We start from the raw sequence: 27,253 nt of genomic DNA, 5'->3' as shown, positions 1-27,253 counted from the left end.
ATAATATTGTCAGTATCTTTCACGTCTGATTTTTAAGTCACATTCTTGCAATATCAGACTCCAATTTAACAACCTTCTATACTTATCCTTCATTTTAGTTAGAAACACCAACGGATTATAACCCATGTAAACCACAAGTGGTCTCTGGACAACAGAAAAATTGAGATTTTTTTTTTGAACATTGGCGCCAAAATGTTGTAAAGCCAGAATAAGTGCTAGTAATTCCTTTCCAACGGTTAAATAATTTTTCTGGTGTACATTAAAGTTCTTTGAGAAAATAAGCTACTGGATGTTCAATGTCATTCACTACTTCCTGTAACAGTACTGCCCCAGCAGCTTCGTCACTAGAGTCTGTTGCTATAGAAAATAGGTTTGAAAAATCAGGTGCTTAGAGCACAGGATGATAACACAGGATGGTTTTCAGACGTTCAAATGCCTCCTGGCAAAGGTCATTCCATACAAATCTTTCGCTTTTCCCTAGGAGTTTTGTAAGGGGGAGAGCGATGCCAGCGAATTTCTTACATAACTTACAGTAATACCTAACCATTCCTATAAACCTTCTCAAAGCTTTCTTGCAGGCCGGAACAGGAACCTCAGCAATAGCTTGAACCTTGGCCTGTACAGAATGCAGGCAACCCTGGCCTAGTACGTAGCCAAGATAAATAACAGTAGCATGATCAAACTCACTCTTATCAAGGTTCATGGTAAGATTGGTCAAACCATTTTTCTACAGCTGCAATCCGCTCTTCCCACGTGTCATTCCAGACCACTAAATCATTGATATAAATCTCTGTGCTTCCTAACCCTCCAATCGCAGAACTGATCATTCTTTGAAATGTCCCTGGTGCATTCTCCATCCCGAAGGATAAAACATTGTACTCATACAGTCTAGACGGTGTCACAAATGCTGATATCTCATTAGCCCTCTCTGTCGAAGGAACACCCCAGCATCCTTTTAAAGGTTAATCTTTATAAGGCATTTAGCCTTCCCTCACTCTATCAATACAGTTTCTTCCCTTGTTCTTTTTTGTTTCTAATTCCTTCTTCGACCGTTTTACCGTTCTCAAAGTTCACTCTGTAAAGGTACCATCTCATAGGCCAGGCTGAATTTATAATGACATGATGCACTGCACCTGTGCACCGCTTCAAAATGTCACGTAGTCCTTTTACTTGCTTTCGTGGTTTAGGCTCCCACTGATAGACCTTATCAGTAATATTTTCCAAAACAATGGAATTCTGACATCTTGGTGAGACTAGATTCAGTGGGTAAACATGTTTTTCCACTCCATTATCAGATTCCACGACTCCATTTTGTTCCATAACAATTCTCCCAGCTGCAATTCTAGCAAACAAGTGTTTTGTTTTGATTCGACCATTTTGTACATTTTCCTTTGCAAGGACACAAATCCTACTAAATCCCTTCCAGAGTTCTAAAACAGAATTAAGCACACTGACACATATTTCTAAATCAGACCACAGTTCTCTGAGTAGGGTCAAAGGTCCTTTTGGCCTGTAACTGAATACATGTTTCAACAAACTACCCTCCAACGCCTTCTGAATCAAATCTCCAACAATAAATAAGAGCAGGAGAAACCCCTCATCCCAGTTTTTCCCATTTCTCACACAATGTGCTTTAAACATGGTCTTAAGAGTTGAGTTGAGCCATTCCAAGGCTCCCTTGGACTCTGTGTAATATGCAGATGATACCATGTGCTTAGCTCCCAATTCTCTAACTATCCCCTGGAATGTTCTCAAAGTAAAGTTACTGCCCTGGTCAAATTGAATTTCTTTGGGCAGACCTACCAGTGTGAAAAACTTACTACATGCTGTTACCACAGTCTTGGCCTCAGTGTTTTCAAAAGACACTGCTTCAGGGGACCTAGACACAGCACACACAATTGTTAGCACATACTGATAACCAGCTGCAGTCTTTTGCAATGGGCCTACACGATCCACTATGACCCTAGAAAAAGATTCACCAAAAGCAGATATTGGTTTAAGTGGTGTGACTTGAATAACCTGATTAGGTTTCCCCTCAACTTGACAGGTATTGCAAGTGCTGTAAAAATTCACAACATCCTTCCTTAAACTAGGCCAGTAAAATTCCTTCATAATCCTGTTCACTGTCTTTCTCACTCCATGAGGTCCACCTAAAGGCATACTGTGAGCCATGTTTAAAATTTCAGCCCTGTAAACTTTCAGAACTACCACGTGACTTGCAGGCACAGTGGCTGGTCTCCACTTCCTCATCAACACCCCATCTTTAAGGTAATATCCCACTGACTCTCTCTGAACCTCCTCTCCTGTGAGAGCTATCTCCCTTAAAGCCACCATTCCAGAATCTTGCTTCTGTTCCTCTATAAATATTCTTCCTCAATAAAGACAAACCGTTCTCACAAACCTTACTCTTATCAACTATACTACCCTCTAAGTCCTGCTGAAATCTGGAAGGTAGAAAAGTCTGTATCACATCATTATAATTTATTCCTCTGATTTTGCTATCATAGGCCTCAACAGGCTGTCTAAACATGTGGGTATCTACCCAGACGGGATGAACATCAATTTTTCTGTGTGGTTCCCTAGCAACAACCTTGTTGATCAGCTGAATTGCTGAAACACTCCTATCTTGGAGAGCTGTCAACCTCCCAACATTGTTTACCAAACTTAGCACCATCATCAGGCTTATGAGAACCATGTATACATTATGGAAGAGACCAAACAATCCATTCATCTGATTACGACCTTCACTTTGACTTGCTTCCAGAGCAACTTTCACCCCAAAACCATAACAATTCTTCTTCTCAGCAACATAACCTTGCAGGTGTCCATATATTCAAACAAAATCCAACGGAGTAGCACATCCTTTCTCAGCAGGCCTTTGTCCTGCAAGCAGGGTCAAAGGTCGCACAACCAATCCAAACTTTTCCAGCACTTTATCCAAAAGTCCAGGAACATGTCACAATGGGGTGCTGGGAACAGATCCAAATGCAAGACACAGTCACTGAAGTACAAGGAACAGGACTTGACTGGAGTAGGGACGTGACAGGATTCAGGCAAGGAGCTGGGACAGGAATGCAGACTTGGGCTAGGGAAAGCAGGACCAGGACTAGGAACCATGGACTAGGAGATAAGGCTTGGACTCCGAGCCTGAGACTGGACAAGGACCAGAACCTGGCTCGGACCCCGGAATCAGGCAAGGACATGACATGGCTTCAGTACAGGATGCGGCTGGGGTCTAGAGGCCTGAGCTTGGAGACAGGCTAGGGTCTTAGCTCTTGAGGCTTGAGGCTGGGATCTTGGGTCTTGAGCTTGGCTGCAAGATCCTCGAAGCTTGGGTTCTTGAGTCTTGAGCTTGGCTGCGGGATCCTCGAGGCTTGGGTTCTTGGGTCTTGAGCTTGGCTGCGGGATCCTCGAGGCTTGGGTTCTTGGGTCTTGAGCTTGGCTGCGGGATCCTCGAGGCTTGGGTTCTTGAGTCTTAAGCTTGGCTGCGGGATCCTCGAGGCTTGGGTTCTTGGAGCTTGACTGCGGGATCTTCAAGGCTTGGGTTCTTGGAGCTTGGCTGCGGGATCCTCATCTTGAAATACGGAGGCCGATAACTCAGAGGCTGGAGCTCAGAGACAGACTGGGAACCAAACATCAACATAGAGCCAGGACTTATCCTTCAACAAGTCGGGACTCATCTTTAACATGACACCAACATGAGACAGGACAGAACATAAACATAGAGCCAGGACTTATCCTAAGACAAGCCGGGACTCAACTGCATCTCCTCACCAAGGTGGGACAGGTCCACCCGCAGGGTAACAGCAGGACAGCCAGACTTACCCCACAGAGGCGAGGACAAGACAAGACAGATCCACCCCCCCCCCGCAGGGCAACGGCAAAATGGCCTGACTTACTCCACAGAGGCAGGGATAAGAAGAGACAAACACCAAAGAACGACAGACAGATCCATCTCTGCTTCAGGGTTGCTCCGAGTCGCAGTTACAGCCAGCAACCTCCACTGGTTATGGAAACAGCCAGATCCCCACCTAGCTCAGAGTGGCTGGCAGCCACTCAGCTGGCCCGGGAAACAGCCAAATCCATACCGCAAAGACAACTCCAACAAGTGGCAACAAGGCTCCATGAAGCAGTGGTCCTACAACCAGGTCCAGAGATCACGAATGGTTTCACTAGCCTTCCATCAGCAAGTTGCTCTACGGGGGACTGACAAGACAAACCCACAGCCCACACTCAATCCCAAGGCTACTTATATTGCAAGCCCAAAGATGGGAATCAGGTGCCTATGATTAACTCAAACAAGGGACAGCTGAAAGACCCGGAGTCCTGAGTCCACAGACCGGACCTTGAACCAGAATGCAGACTTCACGGACTGGACCATGACAGAACAGCACTTTTCCCATTATTTTCAGGAACACTTACCTCACCAGATTCCACCTCATCACCAACATTTAAAACACAGTCTAATACAAGTGACTGAGAATCCTTACATTCCACCGGTGCCAAGGTGAAATATTATTCACTGAACCAAGACCATCTGACACAAAAAACTGCATTCCTTTTCAACCAAGTCATACACTTCAGACTTTAACTGAGCTTTAACATAAGGTTCAGACTCCTGTGAATTCACAGCTACTTCCACAACCTGAACACAGGCAATCGGAACAGCTGCCTCTTCTGGGCTGTCATCACTTGTCCCATTTTCAAATTCAAGGTCACCTCCAACCTCCCAGCTATTCTCTGGCAAACTCTTTTCTGGAGTAAACTCAACCTCGTGGGTTAAAACCTCTTTGTCTGCTTTCTTATCAGACCCCTGCAGGGTAGCGGCATCCTCTGCATCTGGGTATGCCCTTACATCATCAAGAACACAACTTTTCAATTCATCACACAAAACCAGCCCTTCCGAGCTGTAAAAATCATCAGGGTCCGACACTAAACCTCTTTGCTGCAACCTCTCTATCTTTTCCAGTTCGAACCACCTCTGCTCGTCTTTCTGCCTCTTCTCTCTGTTTTGCTGCCTTCCTAGCCTCTCTCTTGAGCTGTTTTACTTTCAATTCATGCTCCATTCTTAATTTTTCCAACTGAGCTGAAGCTCATCCTCAATAGGTTTACCTTCCACAAATATTTTCGACACATCCTCAGTAAATTGCTTTGTCGAAATATAATATTCAACTACTTTTCTTTGAATTTGCACCTTAGTCATACCCTTGTTTACCTCAATTCTCAATTCTTTAGCAATGTCCCGCACATCATCCTTTCTAGTTATCTTCAAAGTCACCGGGTCTGGTGATTTCAGAAAGTCCCTAACATCCATTTCTGCTGTTTTTCCACACAAACAAATCAAAAGGGATATTTTCCCCCAGTCAATTCAACAAGCCTCCTGACTAACTTGTTCATATCACGGACGCAGGCCCCAATTTTGTCACGTACCCCGTGATGGGAATAAAGAACCAGCAGAAATAGAAAACACTTTGGAGTCCAATATTACTATTAGCTAATAATATTTATTAGTAACTACGCAATACAGTAATATAAATGCAGATAAATCAAACAGGTTAGCAATGATTATATATATAAGTAAGTATATCAGTAAGTGTGGAAATATATGTATGAAAAACCAAGCTTCTTTAAGTCTAGGGGTTAAAAAGATACAGTCTTACAATGATGAGTAAAGTTCAGTTCAGTTCAGTTCGTGGTATTGAGTTGAATAGTGGTGGAGAGAGAGAGAGGGAGAGATTTGAGTCTTCAAGTGAGCTGACGCCATCGATCTTCTCGTTGTCCTTCAAAATCCTTTAAAAGTCACTGACTGTGACTTTAACAAAGGTGACCGGTTTTCTGTGTTGGAGCTATCCCCCAGGCGAGGGTGGATACATGGACAACTCCCCACCAGTCAACCTCTTTTCTCTTTCCACTGCAAGAGTGATGGATCGATCCGCCTAATCAATCCTCCAAAACCCACTTTTCCTGCAGGCACAACAACGCTCATTCAGTGTCCAAAACATGTGTCTGAGGTCTATCATCTGACCTCCTATTTTATCTTCCAGTGCTGAGCATCAGCTGTCACTCATATAACTCCTCCTTCCTCTCTCTGTGTAAGAAATGCACAAGCAGGTGACTGTCCTTGAGAAGTATCAACAACCTGCCGAAAATCATAACATCAAATGTCCGTCAAATAACACCACCTTTGGTCACTATAGTAACCTATGAGCTGCTCGGTGCCATCTCACTCTCCAACTCAGTGAAATGCAAAAGTTACTTCCAGTGCCTTAAAGTGACAGTCCAAATGTTAGTCTTCATCTCTCTCTCTCTCTCTCTCTCTCTCTCTCTCTTTCAAAACAAGATATCGATGTTAAATAACTCTCTCTCTCTCTTCTCAAAAGCAGTTAATAGGAGTAAACGAGCAGAGTTCATAGGGGTAATTCAGGATCCCGTCACACCCCTCAACCATCAGGTTCTTGAACCAAAAGGGATAACCACTTGTCCCATCATTGAAATGTTCCCACAACCTATGGACCCACTTTCCAGGACTCTTCATCTCATATTCTTGATATTTTTTGCTTATTTATGATGATTATTATTTCTTTCTTTTTGTATTTGCACAGTGTGTTCTCTTTTGCACACAGGTGGTGCAGTCATTCATTGATTCTATTATGGTTATTAATCTATTATGGAATTATTGAGTATGCCCACAAGAAAATGAATCTCGGTGCATGACGTATGATGTATGAACGACGTATGTGTAATTAGATAATAAATTTACTTTGAACTTTGTCCCTGACAACCAGAGGAAAATCTTTCCATTTTCATCCTCCTTCTGCTGGGCTTGAGGACATCAATGGCCTGGAAATTATTCAAAGATCCACAGGACCTGCAGCACGCATGATCTCCTCCAAGAAATGAATACTCTGTCTACGTATATGGCCATATCTGCTGGGCATTCCTCCCAAAATCAGTGCATATTCGCAATGACCAGCTCTTTATTCTGTCATTCCCACCGCAGAGTCATCACTGCCTCATTCCACCAACCCCTTTGTCCAAAGCACAGAGGCAGAATCCCACCATCTGACCCAATCAAACCCCAGCTGGGCCTGGAACTGCAAACATGTGAACTGGTTAGATTAGGTGGACATTTCGGATGGACAGCTACTTAGTGGCAGCAGAGCCGAGTCATCTACTGGGGGAAAGGCCACACGTCAGTCTGTCTTGTAAGACTCAAATGAAGATTATAATTGAGAACATTGTGAAAGAACTGCTGAGGATGCATATGGAAATGCTTGGTGCAAGGCCTCACTACCTGACGTGCGTGGGTAGGGGGCTGAGACTTTCCCCACGATCCTGCAGGACTTTACACGGAGTTAGCAATGCATCATTTCAGATTCAGATTAACATTCCGATTTAGTTTCAGATTCATATACACTAGATTTAATGAAATTCCTTGCTCACATGAAGCTCACAGATTAAGCAGTATACATGGTAGTAATAAATACAACATTAAATGCAATAATGAGCACAAAACTGAAGAGTTGCACAAATTACAGTAGTAAACTGAGCTAATGCAATAAAGGAAATGCTAAATTGACAATCTTCCAAGGGGACGACAACCTTGCTGTTCGGTTTGGAGGCTTGCGTGCCTCAATTATCGGAGAACTGTGCTAGCTGGAGTGAGGGCTTTATGCTTTGGTTCTCGGTAGGGTCACCCATGCGAAACAGGTCAAAGGGTAGACGACAGACTAAGAGTGGTCCACTGGTCCTCCAGGTTCGGGGGTTCAGCTCAGGGCTAACCACTTTGACTGGGGAACAAAATTGTTATGGAAACAGCAATGAAGAATCGTACATCTGAGTGTGATGGTATTCCTGAGTCTCTACCCGGGACCTGCATGACTGACAGTAGTGAAAACCGAGAGGAAGCTACTGGCACGATGAAGGAAGCCCTGAACACGGCCAGAGATGGAGGATCTCCATTGCTGCCCTAAATGCCAGTGGCATAACGGGCTGTAAGTAAAGTGGAAAACTGAGAGAGGTAGAATTAAGAATCCAAGAACACGCAGCACTGCCAAGAAGGGAATCTAAAAGGGGTGATTGGTACTTGATTTTGATAACAGTGGAGAAGGAGCTGTTCTGAAGTCTGGATACCCAAGTTTTCAAACTCCAGTATCTTTTCCCAGAAGGTAGAAGAGAGAAAAGCAGTGGTCAGGTTGCAGGCATTTTTGACGATACTATTAGCAATTGATTCTAATCAGGACTTATTTCTAATCTATTGTGGTATTGATACACCACAATACCAAGAGCACTGGAGTAGATGTCTGCTTGCACTGAGGCATAGATAGGCAGACTTCCAAAGCCTACATGCCTCAGGCCGCTCCAATAGGAGCTCTGTTTTCTGTCAGCAGGAGGAGACTGCTGTTCTTCAAGAGCAGAGAGCTTACAGCCAGGAGCAGACTGCTATCAACAGGAAGCAGATTGATGCCGCAGAAGTCCAATTGTTTAGGCTGGTATGTGTCTGGACGTGCTGAGAAAACTAACTGATCAGAATCACAAGAAAGTCCGCTTTTCATCAGTCCTGGAAGAGTTCCCATGGTCCTCTATAAATTGGAAGTACTGTCCTCTCTCTTGAAGGTATCAACTTTACCCCACCTATTGGTTATCAGGCAATAACTTCAGGTCCCACAGCTGATTAATTACCACAGATCACAGTGCCTCTACCAGGTGCTGCAGTCAACAGCTGACCCTCTCAAATCCACAGCTGCTTCCAGTCGCCCTCCTCACTGAGCACTAAAAGGCAGCCATTTTATAGTAACCACAGATGATAACCAGAAAAGGGGCAGTGCACCTTAACCAAGCTCACCGCTCACCAACAGATGTCTCATCTGCTTCCTAATGACCTCACAGCCTTCACAGATGCCTGCAGAGATAAATGCTGTGGCAGAGTAGATCTTTAAATAGTGTACCTGGTTTGGAGAGCTGTGATCTGCAAGCCTATGGATGGCCCTGGAATGACACATTGCAGTGGGTGGATTTTTCTTTTCGTCTGGACTATACTGGAGGGAAAATAACAGCTTCTATCCAAACCATATATTTTCTAAAAAAAAAGGTCATACATTTTCTATGACACTCACCTATGAGAACAGAGAAAATCATGGTCTGGCATTTCATCTCAAAGGCTACATCAACAAATGTGCAGCATGCCTTCTGTATTGCTGTGGTCATCAGCCAAGAACTTTGTATTCAATACTTGCCATTGGAATGGGACATGAATCTAAAGATAAGAGTGTAATCAGCCAAATCACAGCTAGGACATGTAGGAGAGTGGATAACTAACATGGAAAACAAACTCATTCAGGCTCATTTCTTGGAACTCATGTTGAAGCTATTGAAAAAGATTCCAAGAATTCCATTTATCTTTTTTATTTCAGCTGTGTCTCCAAAGATATTCCAAAATGATACAAGTCATTGAAACAGTAGATAAGACATGATAACATTACTATTTTCATTACGATCAATATTTTCTATTGTATCAGACTTATTTTCTGTTGAACTGTTGCACTAGTGAGTAAATGGGATTATTTAATGACTCTAAGAGACTCTATAGTATCTGCAGTCGAAATGAATCAAAGATTTTCCTCAAGTATTAAGCTGAAAGTAAAATGGTTTAAAATCATAAAAGTATTGTTTTGAGTGGTGGAAGGATTAATAACCAGAAGCTCATTGGTAAAAGACACACAGATGACAACTACAACTTTAATGTACTCCCTAGCTCCCTTGTGCTTTCTCAATAATCTCCCTCCTGGCACTTATCCCTGCAAGTGTGACAAAGTGCTACATCTGCCCTTACACTTCTTTGCTCACCAACATTCAGGGTCCTAAACCTTCTGGCTAAGGCAAAACCTCACCTGTGAGTCTGTTGAGGTCATCTATTGTATCTGGTGCTCCTGGTGCAACCTCTTCTACATCAGTGAGACCCCAAAGTAGATTAGGACATCTTTGTCAAATACCTTTGCTCCATCCGCTGCAAAAGGCAGGACCTCCCGGTGACTATCCATTTCAATTCAACTTCCTTTTCCCATTCCAACAAATTTGTCCATGGCCTGCTCTACTGCCACGATGAGGCCACACTAAGGTTGAAGGAGCAATACCTTATATTCTGTCTGGGTAGTCTCCAATGTGATAGCATGAACATCAGTTTCTCTAACTTCCTGTAATCTCTCAACCCGCCCTCTGTTTTTCCTTTTCCCGTTCTGGTTCTCCTCTCACTCCTTCTCTTCTTTTCATCTGCCTATCACCTCCTTCTGGTTTCCCTACTCCTTCCCATCCTCCAGGGTCCACTCTCCTCTCTGTTCAGATTCCTCCTTTTTCTGTCCTTTACCTCTTCCACCTACCACCTCCCAGCTTCCTGATTCATACCATCTTCCCCCCTCATCTGGTCTCACCCATCATCTGCCAGCTTGTTCTCCTCCTTATTCTGGCCTCTGCCCCCTTCCTTTCCAGTCCATAATATTGACTATTTATTCCCCTTTGTAGATTATGCCTGATCCGCTGAGCTTCTCCAAGCTGTATCATTTCATATTGGAAGAAAAGATGGAAGCATCCCAAGGTACTAGGAGCCATTAATTACCTTGCTTGAATCTCATGCAAATGTATCACTTTTCTGAATCAAATGAGATTCTATTCCCTTAATACATAGTTGCTAAGTTGTTTGCAGGCAACATGTTATTCATGAGAATGTAATTTCCCTGTCAGTAGAAATGTAATAGAAGTTATTTTATTCTGCAAGTGTTCTTTGTGGCTTTTAACTTGAACTTGCATGTCAAAGGCTAGTACTGAGTAAAATGTATTCAGCCCAGAATCCACATACATGTGCAGAACAGGTCTGCGATAAGGACGATATGCTGACAGAAACATGTTGGCACATATTCCATTAAGTACCACGCTCAGAAGAAACTTGCAGAACTCATCCTAGCAACTAACAGGATTTCCAATATTATGCTGCACACTAGATAAACTGGCAAGAATGAGGCAGGAGAGTGGAGGAAAAAGCTGAAAACTTCGAATCAAATATTTGATGAGTGCTATAAATAACCTCATCTACACCTTACAACATGAACAAGCCAAAGCTTCTTATCCTTCCTCTAAGCGTCTCATTCATATCACAATCATATAATTAACTAAATGTTGACATAATACATATATGTAGAATTCAATCAATCTCCCTGAAGATATCCTTAATGATTGTTTTTCTCGTGCCTTTGACTATCTGGTATGCTTACAAGCAATTTTTCATCACAGCACATACCAATTTACCATATGGCATGCATTGTGATGAATTGGCAAGTGGCAATCATACATGTTGGTCTTCATGCTCTCAAACATTTATTTTCCAGCACCACAGGTTAGTGAGTACAGGAATACATGGGAATTTTTGGGGGAATAAAGGCTTCAGATCCCCATGACTTCATGCCATTTCTAGGCCTAGGTAGCAACTGAACCACCCTACAGGAAGGCTTTAAACTGAGTCAGAAAAGGGAGAAACAAGGATGAAAAATCAGAGAGGGAAAACAGGGAGGACTAAGGACTTGGATGGGAAATTAGGATGAAAGAAAGCTTCTGAAACAGAAGTAATTAGATATGGAAATGAAAACAGGGAGTTCTGGGGTGAACCAATGCAGAAGAGTCTATGACGGAAGAGTCTATGGCTTGGATCTGTATAAACATGTGCAAGAGATGGGTGGAGAATTGGTTAGCAGACAGGAAGCAAAGAGTGGGAATAAACGGGACCTTTTCAGAATGGCAGGCGGTGACTAGTGGGGTACCGCAAGGCTCAGTGCTGGGACCCCAGTTGTTTACAATATATATTAATGACTTGGATGAGGGAATTAAGTGCAGCATCTCCAAGTTTGCGGATGACACGAAGCTGGGTGGCAGTGTTAGCAGTGAGGAGGATGCTAAGAGGATGCAGGGTGACTTGGATAGGTTGGGTGAGTGGGCAAATTCATGGCAGATGCAATTTAATGTGGATAAATGTGAAGTTATCCACTTTGGTGGCAAAAATAGGAAAACAGATTACTATCTGAATGGTGGCCGATTAGGAAAAGGGGAGGTGCAACGAGACCTGGGTGTCATTATACACCAGTCATTGAAAGTGGGCATGCAGGTACAGCAGGCGGTGAAAAAGGCGAATGGTATGCTGGCATTTATAGCGAGAGGATTCGAGTACAGGAGCAGGGAGGTACTACTGCAGTTGTACAAGGCCTTGGTGAGACAACACCTGGAGTATTGTGTGCAGTTTTGGTCCCCTAATCTGAAGAAAGACATCTTTGCCTTAGAGGGAGTACAAAGAAGGTTCACCAGATTGATTCCTGGGATGGCAGGACTATCATATGAAGAAAGACTGGATGAACTGGGCTTGTACTCGTTGGATTTAGAAGATTGAGGGGGGATCTGATTGAAACGTATAAGATCCTAAAGGGATTGGACAGGCTAGATGCAGGAAGATTGTTCCCGATGTTGGGGAAGTCCAGAACGAGGGGTCACAGTTTGAGGATAGAGGGGAAGCCTTTTAGGACCGAGATTAGGAAAAACTTCTTCACACAGAGAGTGGTGAATCTGTGGAATTCTCTGCCACAGCAAACTGTTGAGGCCAGTTCATTGGCTATGTTTAAGAGGGAGTTAGATATGGCCCTTGTGGCTACAGGGGTCAGGGGGTATGGAGGGAAGGCTGGGGTGGGGTTCTGAGTTGGATGATCAGCCATGATCATAATAAATGGCGGTGCAGGCTCGAAGGGCCGAATGGCCTACTCCTGCACCTATTTTCTATGTTTCTATGTTTCTAAGATGGTAAATGAAGTTGGTAACTAGGATGAATAAATTGGCATATGGTATTATCAATATGTAGTATTAATAACAGACTTTACTTAGAAGTTACAGACTTTACACAAAACTACTAGTTATATGGACTAGAGAAAAATACAGTGGTGACTGCATTGATTAATGAATCTTGTAGCACTGAAATACCTTGTGGATACTGTCATAACTTGTTTAGCTAAAATGAAAGGGTAATAAAGGAGTTAGAACACAGAAGGATTTATACAACACGTCAAATTGTGGGAAGAACAAAGGAGAAACTTGTAGCCCAATTACTGAAGAAAGCACAGACTGACGACAATGGAGAACTGTAATTACGCTAATAGAATAGTTAAGGCAAAAGCAAGGAATAATTAAATTTAAAGTACTTACAAGAGTTGGGTTCCACTGAATTGAAGTGAGAAGGATAAAGAAAGATGCTCACAGCTGGAGTTGTCCAGAAGACAAAAGATATAAATAATAATATGAAATAAAATAGAAAGCTAATAAAATGTACGAAGAAAATTAGTCTTCATGTTTTATTAAATATCTACATTTTTCTTTGCTCTGTTTTTTTTAACCATCCCTCCATTAATTTGCTCTGGACTATATTTCCTGTCTGTCACATAAATCTCATTTAAATTTCCACATTCTACATTCTGATTAGAACATAGAACACAGAAATCTACAGCACATTACAGGCCCTTCAGCCCACAATGTTGTGCTGACCATGTAACCTACTCTAGAAACTGCCTAGAATTACCCGACCACATAGCCCTCTATTTTTCTAAGACACTCTTAAAAGACCCTATTGTATCTGCTTCCACCAGCATCGCTGGCAGTGCATTCCACGCACCCACCACTCTTTGTGTGAAAAACTTACCTCTGACATCCCCTCTGTACCTATTTCCAAATACCTTAAAACTATGGCCCCCCCTCACCCATGTTAAGCATTGCAACTCTGGTAAAAAGCCTCTGGCTATCCACACAATCAGTTCTTTATAATGAGAGCTCTTCATTCTGATTAGTTGAAGAGCCTTACTGGTTCTTGCTCACCACATTAATTTTGGGAAGGGTGTGATAGGAGTGAGCAGCAATGTTATTCTAAGAGGGGAGATTACGTGACCGTGCCTGTACTCTCGAGTTTAGATAAATGAGTAGGATCTCATAAAAACATGCAGGATTCATGTGAGCTGAGACAGGGTAGTTGCAGAATAGATGTTCCCCTTGGCTGGGGCCTCCAGAACTGGTATTTCAGTCACAGAGTTGGAAAGATTGCCTGATGTCACAATGGGTGCACAGTGGAACTGCATTATCATAGCATCAGTGAACCAGATTTAATCCCGACTCGGGTGTCATCAGTGTTGATCTCATCCATACTGCATAGATTTCAATTGGCTACTATAAATCGCTCATAGTGTGAAGGTAAGAGGGAGAATTGGTTCAGGTTGGTGGATAGTTATTTCAAGATGGCTCTGGTGAATCACAGTGACATGTTGCGGGCTGCTTACAAAACTTCTAAAATACACCTTCTCTCTTTAACCTCTGACTTTGGTAGTCCAAGGTACCCACCTGTTTTAAACAGGCTTCAGTTATATTGGTGATTAAGGAGAACATGCTAACTTCCTCAATGACTAGTATCCTGCAACTCTTCCAACTGCATTGACGAAGTGTTTTGAAAGGTTGGTAATGAAACGTATCAACTCCTGCCTGAGAAGCGACTTGGATCCACTTCAATTTACCTACTAGCACAACGGGTGTACAGCAGATGCCATTTCATTAGCTCTTCACCAACCTGGGAACACATGGACTGCAAAGGTACGTACATCAGGATGCTCTTCATTGACAGATTACAATATAGGAGGAAGATTGAAAATCTGGCTGAGTGGTGCCACAACAACAACCACTTAATGTCAGCAAGACCAAGGAGCTGATTATTGGCTTTGGTAGAAGGAAACCAGAGGTCCATGAGCCAGTCCTCATCGGGGGGTCAGAGGTGGGGAGAGTCAGCAACTTTAAATTCCTTGGAGTATTCATTTTAGATGACCTGTCCTGGGCCCAGCATGTATGTGGGATTACGAAGGAAACTCGTAAGGCCTTTACGTCCTTAGGAGATTGCGAAGATTCGTCATGACATCTAAAACTTTGACGATAAATGTGTGATGGAGGGTAAGGTGACTGGATGCATCATAGCCTGGTATGGAAAATCCTCCAAAAGGTATTTGATACGGCCCAGTCCATTATGGTTAAAGCCCTCCCCACCATTAAGCACATCTACACAGAGCGCTGTCACAGGAAAGCAGCATCCATCATCAGGGATCCCCATGGATCAGGTCATGCTCTCTTCTCACTGCTGCCATCAGGAGGAAGGTACAAGAGTCTCAGGGCTCACATCACCAGGTCCAGGAACAGCTATTACTTCTCAACCATCAGGTCTTGAACACTTTCAAGGACACTTCATCTCATGTTCCAGATATCTACTGATGATTTATTTATTAATTATTATTGTTAATATTTATTTTTTCTCTTTCTTTTTGCATTGCAGTTTGTTGTTTTCTTTTTGCACATTGTTGTCCGTCTTGTTGGGTGGGGTCTTCCATTGATTCTGTTGTGTTTCTTGTATTTACTGTGATTACCTGCAAGTAAATGAATTTCAGGGTGGCATATATGTACATTGATAATAAATTTACTTTGAATTTTGTACTTGTTAACAGGAATGAGTGGCGAATAAAAACAGAATTAGTGTAAATGAGTGCTTATTTGCTGATGTGGGCCTTGGCTTGTTTCTATGCTGTGTGACTTTATGGCGCTATTAAATCTTTCCTTCTTTTATTACTAAAGGTGTGCTCTAACCCCACACCTGATACTACACCCATGCCAGATCCAAAGTACATTTGTGTCACCATATCATCATCATCAGGTGCCATGCGCAGTTTGAGCTTTGACTGCCATGGCCCACGCACTCCTGTTTCGGGTCAAGTGGATCAATTCATTGGTATTCATTTCCAGTTCTCTGGCTGCTGTCTCCATCATCATTTGTCTTTGCCTTCCTCTTGCTTTCTTCTCTTCAATCTTTCCCATAATTACCGTGCATTCTAACTCCTCTTTCCTAATCACAAGTTACGTTGCCTTTTCATGATCTCATACTTTATTTCTCTTTTTGTGCTTGCTCTGGTCATGACATCCTCGTTAGATATTCGTTTCGTCCATGACATTTTTTTGCATCCTCCTCAAAAACCACATTTCTTGTACCTTTGTCTTTCACAAAACCACATTGTTCTTTACCTATTTCAACCTGTATCTTACTTTTATCTTGGTGATATGACTCATTAAACTTATGGTCCTATGTAATTCACATTCTGTTGTTCCAGGTTTCTTAGGAAGAGTGATAAATGCCGATATGGTTGGGTCAACATATACAACCCTTATATTAGTTTTCTTGTGGGCATACTCAGTAAATCTAATAACCGTAAAAGAATCAATGAGTGACTGCACCCAACAGAGTGGACAAACAACCAATGTGCAAAAGACAACAAAAGGGTAAATACAAAAGATAAAATAATAATAATAAAGAGACAGATGAAACAGCAGGAGCCCAGTTTTAGACCATAATCCCTGAACAAGAGCAAAGGGGTTTCTTCACTGACTACTTTGCCAAATAAGGGAAGCTGCATGAGTCATGAACAGTATTCATTGAAATTAGCCTAGATGCTGGTTCATCCCTATACTGAATAATATCACAATTCAAACCCCATAAAGCACCCCATCCTATCACTGCTGCAAGTGCAGAGTTGATAGAGATTCAGAATGAAGGAAGGAATATAGTCCTCTTCCAATCCTTATGAACAACATTAAAATAGGACGGAGGATCTCTTGATACAGAGAAATTTGTGCGAATGGAAGGGAAGAAGTCACAAAAATTAAATCACAAACCTACAGTTGCCAAGAAAGTGGTGCTGAGCAAACTATTGGAGTTGTGGGCTGACAAGTCCTTAGATTCTAATGGATTTTACCTCAGGAACTTAAAAGAAATGGATTGTTGATGCACTGGTGTTGATTTTCTGAGGTTCCTTAGATTCATGGGAGGTTTCATTTGGTTGAAGAATGCAGTTCCATTATTCAAAAAGGGGTAAACAAAGAATACAGGAAACTATATGGCAGCAAGTTTAAAATCAGTCAAGCAAAATGTTTGAATCTATTATTAAATACATTATACTAGGGCACTTATTAAAAATTAAGGTAATCAAGTCGTGCCAACACAGTTTTGTGACAGGAAAATTTACATTTGGCCTGTTTACTGCTGTTCTTTGAAGAAGTGCTTTTCTGAGTGGAGTTCGACCTGGAAAAAGGTGAAATGATTCACTTTGGAATTTGAAGGTAGAATACAGGGTTAATGGCAGGATTCTTAGCAGTGTAGAGAAACTGAGTGACCTTGGGGTCCATGCCCATAGATCACTCAACGTTGCCATGCAAGTAAATTGGTTTATTAAGAAGGTGTATGGTGTATGGGCCTTTATTGGTTGGGGAGTTGAGTTCTAGAGTCATGAGATAATATTGCAGCTCTAGAAAAGCCTGGTTATACCACACTTGGAATACTGTGTTCCATTCCGGTTGCTTCATTATAGGAAGGATATGGGAGGCTTTGGGAGGATGCAGAGGAGATTTCTAAGGATGCTGCCTGGATTAGAGTCCATGCCTTTCGAGGACAAGTTGAATGAGAAAGTACCTTTCTTTTTGAAGCAAAGGAGGATGAGAGGTGAGTTGATAGAGATGTACAAGATGATAAGAGGCACAGATCGAGTGGATAGCCAGAGACGTTTTTCCAGGGCAGAAGTAGGTAATATGAAGGGATGGGGGAGGGGGTAATTTTAAGGTGATTGGAGGAAAGTACAGGAGGGATGTCAGAGGTAAGTTTTTTTAAAACACAATGGTGGATGTGTGGAACATGCTGCCAGTTCTGATAGTAGAGGCAGATACATTAGGGACATTTAAGAGGATCTTAGGCACATGGATGAAAGGAAAACAGAGGGTTATGTGGAAGGGAAGGTTAGATTAATCTTAGAATAGATAAAAGGGCTGGAACAGTGTCATGAGCTGAAGGGCCAGCGCTCTGCTGTAATTTTCTGCATTCTATGTCTGAGTAATACTTCCTAAGGGTAAAAGGGAATTACGTAGGGACTTGTAAACCTGAGTTGCTGGAACTTGAGGACCTGAGATATAGGATAAGGTTGAATAGGTTAAGACTTTATTTCCTGGAGCATATGGGAACGAGGGGAGATTTGACAGGGGTGTACAAAAATATGAGGTGTATGGATAGGGTAAATGCAAGATTACTTTTTCATCTGAGTTTGGGTGAGACAAGAACTAGAGGTCATAGGTTAAGGGTGAAAGGTGCAATATTTGAGGGGAACCTGAGGATGGGGATAGTGTGGAACAAGCTCCCATTGGAAGTGGTGGATGTTGAGTTCAATTTGAACACTTAAGAAAAATTTGGATAAGTACATACATGAAGATTTGGTTAAGTCCAGGTGTAGGTCAATGGGACTAGACAGAGTAATAGTTTGGCATGGACTAGATGGGTCAAAGGGCCCTTTATCAGGGATGCTGTAATACTCTATGACTCTAATAAACTTAGAGAAGGCATTTGATACCATGTCACGTCTATGGCTATTTTGAAAAATATTGCCAATAGTGTAGAAAATAACACAAACAGGATAGCTAACAGGAAAGAGAGAATAAACATAGAAAGAATGGTATTCTGCTTACAAAACTGTAAAGTTCACAGGGTTCAGTACAGGACCTCAAGTTACCACAATTTATATAAGGGACTTGGATAAAGGCATCAAATTTGTTGATGACATAAAGGTAAGCAGGAAGTAAAGTTTCAACAAGGGGCTGCAGAGGCAAAGGTCTGGCAAATGGAAGTCAATTCGGAAAATATGAACTTGTTTTGTTTACTTTGGAAGGAAAAAGTAATAGCTCAGTGGTGTGCAATTACAGAGTTCAGAGGTGCAGAAGCATCTGGTGACTTAGTGCAGGATTCACAAAAGGCTAGTATGCAGGCATTCTGAATAATTAGAAAGGATAACAGAATAATATACTTTATTGTGAGGGAAAATGAACACATATGTAGTGGGGTTATGCTTTAGGTATTTGCCACAATGGTGAAACCATATCCATATCTTTATTTAGTCAAGGATATAAATGCTTTGGAAGAAGTCCAGGGCAGTATTACTGAGCTAATACCTGGAACAGGTTGGTCAATTTATGAGAAAGGTTTGGCAGACTGGGTTTGTATAAATTGGAGATTAGAACAGTGAGAAGCAATTAGATGAGAACATATATTCCTGAGAGATATGGAGAGGATACTTCTTCTTGTGAGAGAACTTTGAACTAGGGGTCATGGTTAAAAGCAAGGCATCGCCCATTTAAGATAGACATGACATTTTCTTTTCCTTGGGTGATTTGAGTCTTTGGAACTCTCTTCCTCAATGAAGGAAGCAGGGGCTTTGAATGTTTTCAGGGCAAAGGGAGAGGGGTTCTCATTCAGTAATGGTGTGGAAGGTTGCTGGAGGAGCCATGATGTTTTTGAACATGGAGTCGTCTCAAGGGGCTGAGTGGGAGATTCCTGTTACTAATTCATATGTTTGTAGTTAGGTATCTAGAGTATATGTTTGTAGATGGCAGGAGATGGCTAGTGAACTATCTGCACACAGTAACCCAGCTGTCAATATCTTGACTCACAGGACTTGCCAGGAATTCTAATACTCTGAACTGCGCCTGACATGCTGGCTGGAACTGCATCAGTTGGCTGCATGTACAGTACGTACGTATACACACACACTCAGAAACAGGCAGGCAGCCACACACAAACAGAAGTCAGGGGAGGCTGATGAGGAAGAACAAGCTGCATCATTATGCCTGACACTGTGAAGCACCAGCTCAAGTGCTACCACTGCAGGAGCTGAAGAGCCTGGACTAGTGAGGTGTGTTATGTTGTCATCGGGGGTTGTAGTTAAACAGGCAGACCAATGTACTCTCTCCCTGGAGGTAGAGGCCACACAACAAGTAACATCCTTGAGAAAACAGAAATGTGGCAAGTGCGCTGGAATCTGTGTTAGGTTAAAAGGCTAACCCCAGCAGGCTGGCTCACCTTCAGTTCTACTCTCCAATATTCGCTTCCTGGAAAACAAACTAGATTATCTCCATTTGCAACTGAGCCAGCCTGAGAGAGGAACTACTGCATGCTTATACTCACAGAAACATGGCTCTGGGACAACATCCCATGCACCATCAATTTTCAGACGATGACACTCAGGGACCTGTGCTAATATCATTTAATGGCTCTACTGTGCTTTATCATAACTATACATACTGTTTCATACCTCTTAACCAGGTTGATTCCAGAGATGACGGGGTTAGATTATGAGGAGAAATTAAGTCGCCTGGGACTGTACTCGCTGGAATTCAGAAGGATGAGAGGAGATCTTATACAAACATATAAAATTATGAAAGGGATAGATAAGACAGAGGCAGGAAAGTTGTTTTCACTGGTAGGTGAAACTAGAACTAGGAGATATAGCCTCAAGATTTGGGGGAGTAGATTTAGGATGGAGATGAGGAGGAACTGCTTTTGCCAGAAACTGGAGAATCTATGGAATTCACTGCCTAATGAAGCAGTGGAGGCTACCTCAGTAAATATATTTAAGACGAGGTTAGGTAAATATTTGCATCGTAGGGGAATTAAGGGTTATGGGGAAAAGGCAGTTAGGTGGTGATAAGTCTATGGCCAGATCAGCTATGATATTATTGAATGGTGGAGCAGGCTTGACCGGCCAGATGGCCTACTCCTGCTCCTATTTCTTATGTTCTTATGTGTATGTACTATTTTCCTAGATGCTTCCTGGCCTGCTGAGTTTCTCCAGCATTCTGATGTGTGTTGCTTGGTCTTCATTAGAAATAGATTTCTATCCTTGGTGAATATATTACTGAATATAAGGAGAACACTGCTGCCCTCAGGGGGTAGAAAGTAGTACTGCAGGACTTGGTCAACTAATTTGGTGTAATATTGATGATTTTATTGACAGTTGTGTTGATTTGGATCCCAGTAGATATAGAAACATAGAAACATAGAAAATAGGTGCAGGAGTAGGCCATTCAGCCCTTCGAGCCTGCACCGCCATTTATTATGATCGTGGCTGATCATCCAACTCAGAACCCCGCCCCAGCCTTCCCTCCATACCCCCTGACCCCTGTAGCCACAAGGGCCATATCTAACTCCCTCTTAAATATAGCCAATGAACTGGCCTCAACTGTTTCCTGTGGCAGAGAATTCCACAGATTCACCACTCTCTGTGTGAAGAAGTTTTTCCTAATCTCGGTCCTAAAAGGCTTCCCCTCTATCCTCAAACTGTGGCCCCTCGTTCTGGACTTCCCCAACATCGGGAACAATCTTCCTGCATCTAGCCTGTCCAATCCCTTTAGGATCTTATACGTTTCAATCAGATCCCCCCTCAATCTTCTAAATTCCAACGAGTACAAGCCCAGTTCATCCAGTCTTTCTTCATATGAAAGTCCTGCCATCCCAGGAATCAATCTGGTGAACCTTCTTTGTACTCCCTCTATGGCAAAGATGTCTTTCCTCAGATTAGGGGACCAAAACTGCACACAATACTCCAGGTGTTGTCTCACCAAGGCCTTGTACAACTGCAGTAGTACCTCCCTGCTCCTGTACTCGAATCCTCTCGCTATAAATGCCAGCATACCATTCGCCTTTTTCACCGCCTGCTGTACCTGCATGCCCACTTTCAATGACTGGTGTATAATGACACCCAGGTCTCGTTGCACCTCCCCTTTTCCTAATCGGCCACCATTCAGATAATAATCTGTTTTCCTATTTTTGCCACCAAAGAGGATAACTTCACATTTATCCACATTAAATTGCATCTGCCATGAATTTGCCCACTCACCCAACCTATCCAAGTCACCCTGCATCCTCTTAGCATCCTCCTCACAGCTAACACTGCCACCCAGCTTCGTGTCATCCGCAAACTTGGAGATGCTGCATTTAATTCCCTCATCCAAGTCATTAATATATATTGTAAACAACTGGGGTCCCAGCACTGAGCCTTGCGGTACCCCACTAGTCACCGCCTGCCATTCTGCCATCTGCAGCTCAATAACAATTCAGTGGCAGAAAAGCTGCAAATATAGGGGATGATGTGAATGCTCCTTTCCTCCTCTGGGCAGTGCTATATATTCCTCCAACACTGGCTCTTGGGCAATGCCCTTGCCTTGGCCACTGGCTTCAACTGCTCACTGAATGATAATACATCCGGAAACCTCTATTGCAGTCAGCCATCACAGTCACAGTTGCTTCCCCTGAGTGATGAGAGCAACCGTCCAGTCATTGGCTAAGTTGAAGTAGCAGACCAATAAAGCCCATAAAAAAGGCAACGAGGAATGATAAGCCCTAGGGTCTTACATTTTGAATCATATTGATGCAAGTTTCATTTTTATTTCTAATTGGATGGTATTTGTTAATTAAAAATCCTTCATTGAAGTATAGGGAGGCAATGCTAAATGCAAAGAGATGGATTGCAGATTCCTGTGAGAGATGCCTAACACACCATTTAATCCTCTTTACATTGTAAATTCTGTTCAATATGTCATAATTTTTATCCTTCTTCATGAAAGAACAGAGTCAGTTAAATAATTGAGAAGGTAATGTTCCTATTTTCTGGAGAGTGATGTAAATGATGCATCCAGCATGTCAACTGATAAGAAAATGCACCTTCCTCCCTAGTTGCCTTGGCACCAAATTCCTTCAAGCCACTCACAAGAACTGCAAGGTGACTGACCTGCATCAGGTATGTTTCTCTGAATCAGGTTAAAATCAGAGACAAAGCATTGTATGGACATCAATAGGTGAGGCCAAAGTCAATGCACTCTCAGCGTAGTCTTAAGGATCCATGAAGGACAGATTGGGAGGAGAGAAACTATTTGTTAGGTACATACATTCTGTTCATTCATCTGCCTTTCACCTTGCAGTCAAAAGGCAAAGGAAACACAATTTCAAGGTTCAAAGGTTCAAAAGTCCAATTTAATGTCAGAGAAATGCACACAATATACATTTTGATATGCTTTTTCTTCACAACCATCCACAAAAAGAGGGGTGTACCAAAGAATGAACCACAGTTTAATCCTAGAACCCCAAAGTACCCCCTCCCCCCACCTTCCCGCGCAAATACGGCAGCAAAAGCAAGGTCCTTGGGGTGAAATTCAACAGGTCAGGCAGCATCTAAGGAAGGGAACCAACAGTCATTGTTTCAGGCTAAGACCTTTCATCATGACTAAAAAGAAAGGGGGCAGAAGCTGGAATAAAATAAGGGCAAGAGAAGGAGCGGGTGCTAGGAAAACACTGGTAAGAAGGTGAAGGCAGGAGGGAGGATGGGGGAAAGGGGATAATGTGAGAAGCTGGGAGGCAATGGGTGGGAAAGGCGAAAGATTGAAAAAGGAATCCGCTAGGAGAGGACAGCAGACCATAGAATAAGGAGAAGGTGGAGAACCAAAGAGAGGACAGTGAAGACTACAAGAGGAGAGGCTGTACTTGATCTGGTATTGTGAAATGAACCTGGTCAGGTGTCAGGTCTCTCAGTGGGAGAGTATTTTGGAGATAGTGATCACAATTCTATCTCCTTTACCATAGCATTGGAGAGTGATAGGAACAGACAAGTTAGGGAAACGTTTAATTGGAGTAAAGGGAAATATGAGGCTATCAGGCAGGAACTTGGAAACATAAATTGGAAACAGATGTTCTCAGGGAAACACATGGAAGAAATGTGGCAAATGTTCAGGGGATATTTGTGTGGGGTTCTGAGCAGGTATGTTCCAATGCGACATGGAAAGGATAGTAGGGTACATGATTCGTGGTGCACAAAGGCTGTTGTAAATCTAGTCAAGAAGAAAAGAAGAGCTTATGAAAGGTTCAAAAAACTAGGTAATGGTAGGAATCTACAAGATTATAAGGCTAGCAGGAAGGAGCTTAAGAATGAAATTAGGAGAGCCAGAAGGGGCCATGAGAAAGAAAACCCCAAGGCATTCTATAAGTATGTGAAGAGCAAGAGGATAAGACATGAGAGAATAGGACCAATCAAGTGTGACAGTGGAAAAGTGTGTATGGAACTGGAGGAACCGGAGCAGAGGTACTTAATGAATACTTTGCTTCAGTATTCACTACGGAAAAGGATCTTGGTGATTGTAGGGATGACTTGCAGTGGACTGAAAAGCTTGAGCATGTAGATATTAAGAAAGAGGATGTACTGGAGCTTTTGGAAAGCATCAAGTTGGATAAGTCACCGGGACTGGACGGGATGTACCCTAGGCTACTGTGGGAAGTGAGGGAGGAGATTGCTGAGCCTCTGGCAATGATCTTTGCATCATCAATGAGGACAGGAGAGCTTCTGAAGGATTGGAGAGTTGCAGATGTTGTTCCCTTATTCAAGAAAGGGAGTAAGGATAGCCCAGGAAATCATAGACCAGTGAGTCTTACTTCAGTGTTTGGTAAGTTGATGGAGAAGATCCTGAGAGGCAGGATTTATGAACATTTGGAGAGGTATAATATGATTAGGAATAGTCAGCATGGCTTTGTTAAAGGCAGGTCGTGCCTTACAAGCCTGATTAAATTTTTTCTTTCTTTTCAAATCTTTTTATTGTTATATTATACAAAAGAAATAACACAAGTACATTGAAGTAACAACACTTACAATGTCTCAAAAAAGACATTAGCTTAAAGATCGGAAAAAATTTGTGATAACAAAAAAAACTTACTAAGCAGAAAAAGTGAGAAAAAAAAGAACCCATTAGGTGTACACCCCCGGAGCCATCTGTCATACAAAAAACTTCTAAAAATAAACATCAAACTGCCAGCAAGAAAAGAAAATATACCAAAAAATTTACAATTAGATCGTGGAAAAAATCTATCAATTAGCTCAAATGATAATAACGAGCAAATGAGCCCCATCTTTTCTCAAAATCAAATAAAGGTTCAACTTAATTTTTTTGGGGATGTGGCTAAACACATTGATGAAGGTAGAGTCGTAGATGTAGTGTATGTGGATTTCAGCAAGGCATTTGATAAGGTACCCCATGCAAGGCTCATTCAGAAAGTAAGGAGGCATGGGATCCAAGGGGACCTTGCTTTTTGGATCCAGAACTGGCTTGCCCACAGAAGGCAAAGTGTGGTTGTAGACGGGTCATATTCTGCATGGAGGCCGGTGACCAGTGGTGTGCCTCAGGACCCTCTGGGACCCCTACTCTTTGTGATTTTTATAAATGACCTGGATGAGGAAGTGGAGGGATGGGTGAGTAAATTTGCTGATGACATAAAGGTTGGGGGTGTTGTGGATAGTGTGGAGGGCTGTCAGAGGTTACAATGGGACATTGATAGGATGCAAAACTGGGCTGAGAAGTGGCAGATGGAGTTCAACCCAGATAAGTGTGAGGTGGGTCATTTTGGTAGGTCAAACATGATGGCAGAATATAGCATTAAAGGTAAGACTCTTGGGGCAGTGAGGAGGATCAGAGGGATCTTGGGGTCCGAGTCCAAAGGACACTGAAAGCTGCTACGCAGTTTGACTCTGTGGTTAAGAAGGCATACGGTGTATTGGCCTTCATCAATCATGGGATTGAGTTCAAGAGCCAAGAGGTAATGTTGCAGCTATATAGGACCCTGGTCAGACCCCACGTGGAATACTGTGCTCAATTCTGGTCGCCTCACTACAGGAAGGACGTGGAAACCATAGAAAGTATGCAGAGATTTACAAGGATGTTGCCTGGACTGGGGAGCATGCCTTATGAGAATAGGTTGAGTGAACTCAGCCTTTTCTTCTTGGAGCGAAGGAGGATGAGAGGTGACCTGATAGAGCTGTACAAGATAATGGGAGGCATTGATCATGTGGATAGTCAGAGGCTTTTCTCCAGGGCTTAAATGGCTAACATGAGAGGGTATAGTTTTAAGGTGCTTGGAAATAGGTACAGAGGAGATGTCAGGGGTAAGTCTTTTTTAAAACACAGAGAGTGGTGAGTGTGTGGAATGGGCTGCCGGTGGCGGTGGAAATGATCTCTTTTAAGAGACTCCTGGATGGCTACATGGAGTTTAGAAAAATAGAGGGCTATGGGTAAAGCCTAAGCAGTTCCAAGGTAGGGCAATGTATGGCACAGCTTTGTGGGCCAAAGGTCCTGTATTGTGCTGTAGGTTTTCTATGTTTCTAAGATGATGGCCAAGTCAAGAGGTTGGGGAGGAGAAAGGGAAAGGGTAACAAGGCCGAAGAGGTAAGGGAACACAGGAGTGGGGAGGAAACAGAGGAGAGAGCTTATCAGAAGTTAGAGAAATCAATGTTCATGCCATCGGTTGGAGACCACCAAGATGGAATGTAAGGTATTGCTCCTCCAATCTGCAAATGGCTTCAGTGTGGCAGTGAAGGGGGTCATATACAGATTTATCATTATGGAAATAGGAAGTGGAATTAAAATGGTTGACGTTCAAAAGATCCTGGCTATTGAAGTGGTTGGAGTAAAGGTGTTCAACAAAGTGATCCCCCAATCTGCGTAAGGTCTCACTAATGCAGAGGAGGCCACAATGAAAGCACTGGATACAATAAATGACATCAATGGATTTGCATGTGAAGTACTGCCTCACTTACAAGGACTGCTCAGGCCCCTGAATGGTTTTGAGGGAGGAGGTATAGGTACAGGTGTATACTTGCAGGGCTAAGTGCCTGGAGGTAATTGATGAGGAGGGATGGTAGACAAGGGAGTCATGGAGAGAGTGAACCTTGTGGGAAGTGGAAAGGGGAGAGGCAAGGAAAGATGTGCCTTGTTGGAAGGGAGATGAGGGCAGAGGTGTGGGAAGTGAAAGAGGTGTGCTTGAGGCCTGCATTGATAGCAGTGGAGAGGAAACCTTTTCTGGGACAATAAAGATGGTCTGGAATGGAAAGGCTCACTATGAAAACAGATAGTGAATTATAATGAATTCCCCTTCCCCACTCTCACCATCTGTCCTTTATCTTTACCTTTCTCCCTGTGGCTTTCCACTTCCTTCATTTTATGTCATGTTCTACTGCCCAATCGTATCAGATTTCTCCTTCTTCAGCCCTTTGCTTTTCCCACATACCACATCCCAGGTTTTCACATTGCCTCCCCTTTCTCCATCTCACCTGGATTCATTTACTACCTGTGAGCTCCACCTCTTCCCCCTTTGTTCTGGCTTCTGCCCCCTTCCTTGACAGTCACGTTGGAAGGTCTCAGCTCGAAACATTGTCTGTTCATTTTCCTCCCTAAATGTTGCCTGACCCACTGAGCTCCTCCACGTTTTGCATGTTGATCCAACAGCAGTCTCTCTTTCCTTGACATTGTC

Source organism: Mobula hypostoma, chromosome 9 (assembly GCF_963921235.1).
Source record: "Mobula hypostoma chromosome 9, sMobHyp1.1, whole genome shotgun sequence".
NCBI classification, from domain to species: domain Eukaryota; kingdom Metazoa; phylum Chordata; class Chondrichthyes; order Myliobatiformes; family Myliobatidae; genus Mobula; species Mobula hypostoma.
Note: the sequence above shows the minus strand (reverse complement) of the source record.